Here is a 7,673-nt window from a genome sequence, read left to right on the forward strand (position 1 = left end):
ACAAACTCGAATGACAATAAATCATGATTTAAATATGATAGGAATAACCTTAAATTTATGGTTTATAACCTTTATTTCCTCTTTGATAATTTATCAAAAATTTGTAGGCAAAGGGGGAGTTGAACGCTGACCCTTGTGGAGTTTGTACACAACTCTTACCACTACGCCACTATATCTTATTGATATTGTAGCCTATATTATATACTTATTATGAATTTGTTGGATCTCATGGTAGGCACGTGTCTCCTCCCCACCCCCCACCCCCAGATCCGCCCCTGCATGCATTGCACAGGGGCCTATATTAATAAACTTATTAAGGAGTAAAATTTATTATAGCTTAACCAAATACGTTTTCCATTCTTAGAAAACAAAACAAACAAAAAATGATGCTAGTGTTTAACCTCTACTTTTAGTAGTTGGTGCATTTTATGAGTCTAAGACCAGTTCAATAATTCTTCTCATAATGATAATATTTTCAAAAACAATCTCTCCATTTCTTGAGCTTCAATCCAATTTCTCCATTTCGCTTACACCTCTCAGCCGCCATGAATTCCGCTGCTTCGATTATTTCAGCAGGTTCACTGCTACTGCTACATCTTCTCGTAATAGTTCTTTTGACCTTCTGAAAAACCAAAGATGGGTAAACGTTATATGTGTATATTTGATAATTCCTAATGAGAGCATGTTTGACCTCGATTCTCAAAAATGAGTTTTTGTTTTTCAAACATAATTTTTCTAAAGTGTTTTTCAAAAGCAGAAACAGCAAATAGTTATTTCTATTTCTATGGGTAAAAATATGTATTTTTAGTTTTTGAGAAATTTTGTTTACCTTTTAGAAAACTATTTGTTTGGCCAAAAAGTGTTTTTGAGTCCAAAAACACTTTTACAAACTAGGTCAAACACACACTGAATAGATTACAACGATACTAAGTTGCTTTTTTAATGCTCCTTAATTTCGAGGCTTTCTACGCAGCCCGGCCCATTCATTACTTGCATTGTCTAATGGGCTTTTTAGATTTTCTTGTTCATTGCTTTAACTCTCTAAGATCCGAAGGCCGAAGCCCTTAGGATTCAACTAATTTGTTACTCCCTCCATTCAACTCTACATTACAAGTTTCTATTTTGTACACTATTGAAAAGTGAATGTTCAATTTCAATTTTCTCTCGATATATAAGTAAAAATATATTCATGTGAGAACTTATTTGATTCGTCTTTAAGAGTTCATTAAGAATATTTAAATTTTATAAATTTTGCAAATATGTAGCTAAAGATATTTACCGCGTAAAACACGCGTTCACAAACGTAAAAAAACAAACTTGTAAGTTGTAACGTGGAGTTGAATGGAGGAAGTATGTTATTAGCTTTAGATTTTTGTTTATAATCAACCTTTTTATTATAACTTTCTTTACAAAGAAAAGTTAGCTCAGGTGGTAAACCTCTTCTACTGCAATTATGAAGTTGGGGGTTTGATTCGATTCTTGCCCACAATATAATGCGTAAATTTGAACCAAAAGAAATGTTATAACGAATATAGTGCCCTCATTTGAACCAAAAGAAATATTATGACTTTCGTTTTTTATCATACGTCAAAAAAATCTAATAGGGAGGATGGGTCGATTATTCCAGTCGCTCTTCGGATATAAAATTTCCCATTCCCATTCACTCTAACCTAGAATCGCGTTTAGTAAACATTTAAGTTGGATAAAGAAGGATGATAACTGATTCTAATGACGAGCTAATAATGTATTTCATCTTCATTATAATTCTTCATTAGCACCATATAAGATAAATATCGTCGCGCTAATGTATGTTACCTTCAATTCTAATGAAGAAAGATCGGTGTTACCAAAAGATTTTATTTTTAAATTTTCTATATTTTGTGCTATTGAAAAATTAAAGTCGTATGCGTAAAATTAACTAGTTGAATAATTTCCTCTGTTACGGTCATTTGTTTACCTATTCAGTCCAGTTAATTATTTATCTTTCTAGACAAATTGTTCTTTCACACTCAAATTGATCTAGTTATCATCTAATAATTAACCATTTCTATTTCTTTGGTCCTTACTCCTTATGTTAAAATGAAAGGTAAACAAATGACCGAAATAGTATTACGTAAACAATTTAATTGTCAACAAATGTTACAGACTAAGGCCCATTAGTCTAAGCCGAATTTATCAAATGGACGATTATGGGCTTAACTTCACTTGCTTAGGTCACCGGATGATCCATGTTTGAGAAACGAGCCCAAGATAAGCATAATATTGGCCTGATCTCAAGTTTCAAACCCGGCGTGGACCATCTACGTCCAAATTTAGTTCTGGACGTGTATGTTTTACATCCGATTTTCTTGTACCGTCGTATTTTCGTAAAACGACCACTCGCTTCCTGTCTAGAATTTAAGTTATGAGCGTTTAAAGTTGACCGTTGTACTTAATATCGATTCGTTTGACGTTGATTTCGTTTTAAGTCGATTAGTTACATTGCATGATTAGTGTCATAACTGTTATGGTCAAATAAAATCCACTTGGGTAGATAAAGACAAGCTATTTGTAATTCCCTAGATACTTTTATTGTGTCTTATCTAACCAAGTGGGTGATACTTTACCCGTCACAAGCTTGTGACGGATAAACCCGTCACAAGAGAGACTTATTATTTGATTAATTGTTATGTTCTTTTCTCCTATCTTTTAGCTTGGCTTATATGCAATTTCACTTCTATGTCATAATTCGATTTCATCTCCTTCTACAAAGAAAAGTATCATGCTTCAATGACAAATGTTTTTTTTAAGCAGTGGTAAAAGAAACCCATCTTACAAAATTATGGTCCGTTTCGCTAATTAATGGGCCACAAAATTAAGGTTTCTAGGAATGAAACTAAAGCTAATTCAATTCTAATCAATAGCCTCTAAGATCCCTTGCGTCAAAATGGTGACCATTCTCTGTCCTTGTGATCGAGAAAACGATCTGTAGACAGTCAGAAAACATATTGTGGGCATCACTCCACAACGGTAGATTCTGTCATAACATTCCACTTTATTTAAAAGGCCTTGTTATCCCGTCCATCAAAGGTCCTAGTGATATTTGCTAGTTGCTCCAGTTTCTAGAGGGTGTACAAAATCAGGTCTGGACCGAAATCGACCGAAAATAAAAATTCCAATTTGGACTCCGGTCCAACATTTTTTAAGATTCCGATCCAGTTTGAGACCGGTTTTTACAGGTTCGAACCGGAAAGACCGAAATTATTGTTATTTGATATTTTTCTTAAAATTATGTTTGGATCCAATGTGTCCAATGGACCGGTATTTGAAAAAGTGTGCCTGTAAAAAAAAATTCTGGTTTAATCGGTCCGGTTTTGGCCCGGAATTTTTCAGTCCAGTCTTGGTCCGGAATTTTTGCAATCCGATCCGGTCGATTTTGTGACATACTTCGTATGATGATATGAATTGCAATAAAGCGATGTTTTACAATTATTTTACACCGGAAGTATCTAAGATGCACAGCTGTAAGACGGTGTCACCTCAGATTTTGAAAGAGAGAGAGCGGATTCTCGAAAAATTTGTTAACATCCAGGAGAAGCAAGTCACAAAGTCAGCAACATTTGGGAGTTGGTGTTACATTGAGATTGATGCATATTATAATTAGGTGTTCCTAAACTGTTGTTAAGTAGTGATTAGTCATCAGACAAAAAACGCTCCCTCCCCCTTCTCTCTAAAAAAACAAAAAACCCTAGCCTCATTTTGCACCGCCGCCTCCACCAACCACACAAGTCCCCCTTCTTCCCCTACCCGATCGTCGGCGATGGGTCCAGCCCATGACCCATCTCCGGTGATCCCCACATCTCCCCCTTCGTATGATTTCTGACACCACTCGATCGCCGGCGATGGATCTTAGCACCTCCTTTGTCGCTTGTTCGACGTTGCCACGTCTACCATGAGCCGGGGTTCCTGTCCCTCCGTTTCCTCGTCATGTCGCTGAAGGTCTTGCATGCAACCCAGGGGTGATCCCCTTTTCCCCCCACCCCTGGTATGTCACTAGTGTTCCAGCCGTATATCGGCTTCTATGGTCTTAAATCGTTTTTTGTTTCTTCGGGTCAGTTTTGGTACCGATTGGTGTTCCCCCCATTTCCCCCACCAATCGGTCATTTGTCCTTGTTTTTTTAAGTGTCTGGCTCTTCGGGTCTGTTTTTGGACCGAGTGGTGTTCCCCCCATTTCCCCCATCATTCGGTCATTCTCCCTTGTTGTGTTTTTTTGAGCTTAGCTCTTCGGTCAGTTTGCGACTGTTTGGACCGATTGGTGATCCCCTCATTTCCCCCACCAATTGGTCCTTTGTCATGTGTGTTTTGTCATGTGTGTCTGTATAGGTGATTTTTGCATGTAAGGCGGTGGTCTTGGGAGGTTTCGCTAGGTGAAATGGGTGTCCTTTGCTGGTTTTCTTGGTGTTTGTTGGCCTGTTGCGACTTGTAGTTTGGGTTTGTTGTGTCGTCGCTTTGTGTGAGGTACTGGTATCCACCGCTTCGTCGGGTGGTGTGAGGTCATGGGGTTGGGGCTCTTTCTGTTTGAGATGTGATAGGGTGGAGTTGGGTTTGGCTGTATTTTGGTTGGGTAGGATGTGGTGGTTTCCACTTCTGTTTGATGGTTATCTCTTGTTTATCGTGTCTTCAAATAATTATAGCCGCATCTGGAAGAATGTTTTGGGTGTCCTGCCCCATTATTCTCGGGGTGTTGGCTATTGTTGTCTATTCATGGATGTATTGGGTGTCCTGTCCCTTTATCCTTGAGGCGCTTCTAGGTAGAATAAATCGGTTTTATGGAGATTGGTGTCTGGTTCGGGTTGGATCCCGTCGGCTGACGGTGCTTTAAAGCAATTATGGACAGAAGATTGGTCGAGGGGAATCCTTTGAGGTGGTTTGTGTACATGCTGGGTTTGTTGGTCCGTCCTTCGTGTGACTGTGGAGTTCGTTTGTCTTGGTGTAGGAGTTCTTGCTTCATCGGATGCAGCCTATTGTCTGCTATCCATAATCCCTTTCTACGCTCTTGTGGCGTAAGTGCACCTCGCCCTCGTCACTCCGCAACTCACAGGTATCGAAGGTATTCAGGAGATGTTAGCTGCTGGCACAAAGTTGATAAGGAGACTTGCGTCCACTTTTTCGTACTCCACCAACTCGATGTTTTTATCCGACATAGTCTTTTGCCGGTGTTTAATAGTTGTATCGTAGTCATATTTAATTATAAGTGTAATAAGGGTGTAGTCTACCCAAACTTTATGTAGGTTCACCTTTCTTTACTGCTGCAAAAAAAAAAAAAAAAAAAAAAAAGGTAGTGATTAGTAGTATTTAAGTTTTTTTTTTTTATTGCTTGGAAGTTTTATTAGCTAACTATTGGAGATAGATTATTCTCAAATTTTATTTGACTTTGAACTATTTTATATTCGGTATTTATTATTTCCTGTACTTCATTCAATTTTATACATTTGTTTTAAATATGTACTCCCTTTATACCAGACTAATGGTAAGATGGTAAAAAACGGGGTTTTTAAGAAAATAGGGTAAAAGCAGGGGTAGAGAGGGAAAAAAATAGGTGGGGTATGTAATTGTGGGTTGATAGGTGGGGTATGTAATGACATTTTCTGTAAATATCAAAAGATATAAGGATAACTTGGTAAGGTTGCGGGCCAAATAAGGAATGTTACCATTGGTGTGGTACGACCGTATTAGGTAAGTGTTACCATTGGTCTGGTATGGAGAGAGTATATCAATGCTCATTTTTTTTACATATTTTTAGTTACATATTAATGTTTTAAATTTATACAAGATCTCACATGACTATCTTTTATGTTATATATTAAAAGTTATATCGGAAATTCTCCGTGTTTATAAATAGTCTTCAAAAGGCAAACATATAGAGTTGAATGGAATGAAGGAAGTATTGAGTACTCTCCCATTTCAATTATTTGTTTAGCATTGATTAAAAAGTGTACAAATTATTAACGGTTTTTCTAACCTATGCGCACTAGATATAGGATAAGAAATTAAAAAAAAAAAAAGTATTAAATAATATTTTCAAGGAAATATTGCCCCCCCCCCCCCTATTTGTCACTTCTCCATTTTCCCGCTCCTTTCTTTTACCATGGATGAAGAATAATTTAAAGAACAGAGAAAAATAGTCATGGTCCGGATTAAACTAGATGGGATTGGTATGTTTGAAATTAATCTCTATCCTCCATCTTTGCCCCTGACAAAATCCTCGACACCGTTAGAAAACATAAATAGGTAATAAACAGGGTCGAAGTAAAGATGATTTTAACTCATTCTACATGCTATATTGTCAAAGGTGGTACTCATTCATTAACGAGTTTTACTCTCTTATGAATGAAAATGACCATTTTACCCCTTTTATTTCAAGAGCCAAATTTTCAATTCTCTCTCTTTTCAATTCTCCTCTTGAATTCCACCACCTCCCTGTAAGGTTTATGAAAGGTTAATTGTTATTGATAATAATTCAAGCAATACAACGTATCCTTATACACTACAATTACATTGAGGCACAAGAAACGTATCTAGAATATTTACCCTAAATCTAAACTATTTTAAACTAAGGTAATTACACAAGATATGGAAATACAAAATAAGGAAACTAATATACAAGAAATAATATACGAGGAAATAAGGAAAACGAGATTACCCGCAAGACGGACGACCCAAGGGAGAGACCGATCTTGGACAGCAATGAAGCAAAACGTGGTGACGGAAGCGGCTTAGTGAGAGCATCAGCAAGCTGATCAGCGCCAAAAATATGTTGAACACGTAGTTGACCTTGATTTACTTGTTCACGAACAAAATGGAACGCAAGAGCCAAATGTTTCATCCGAGAATGAAAGACGGGATTAGCAGAATAGTGAGTAGCACTGAGGTTGTCACAGTAGATAACCAGTGGAGTAGAAAATGGAACTTGAAGTTCAGTGAGGAGCGAGCGAAGCCAAGTTAATTCAGTCGAGGTAGTAGCAATAGCTCGAAACTCAGCCTCAGTGGAAGAACAAGCTATAGCTCGTTGCTTTTTCGAGGCCCAAGATATAACATTACGTCCAAAGTAAGTAATGTAACCCGTTGTAGACACGTATGAGTCACGGTCCCTAGCCAAATCAGCATCGCAATAAGCGTGAAGTCTAGGAGGCGAGGAACGATATAATTGAAGACCAACATGATACGTACCATTCAAATAACAAAGAAGGCATTTGAGAGCACTCCAATGAAGCTCGGTTGGACGTTGCATAAACTGAGCAAGTCGATTGACAGAGAACGCAATATCGGGACGTGTAAACGAGAGGTATTGCAGACTACCCAGAATGGCACGGTAAGTAGTAACATTTGAGAGAGCAGGACTCCCATCGTTGTGCAAGGGAGGGTGAACAGCTAAAGGTGTGTTAGCTGGTTCCGACTCAAGCATATTGTGGTTGTGCAATAAATCATGGATGTATTTTGATTGTGTCAAAAGAAGACCTTGGGGGTTGGGGGTGACCTCTACACCTAAAAAATAAGATAAATTACCCAAGTCTTTGAGGGCAAAATGAGATGCCAGTGAGGTGATAAAGGAGGAGACGTGACGTGGGTCGGAGCCGGTGACAATTATGTCATCGACATAGACAAGTAAAAATAGGGTGTGCGACGGTGTCGTG

Source organism: Silene latifolia, chromosome 2, assembly GCF_048544455.1.
Source record: "Silene latifolia isolate original U9 population chromosome 2, ASM4854445v1, whole genome shotgun sequence".
Classification (NCBI taxonomy): Eukaryota; Viridiplantae; Streptophyta; class Magnoliopsida; order Caryophyllales; family Caryophyllaceae; genus Silene; species Silene latifolia.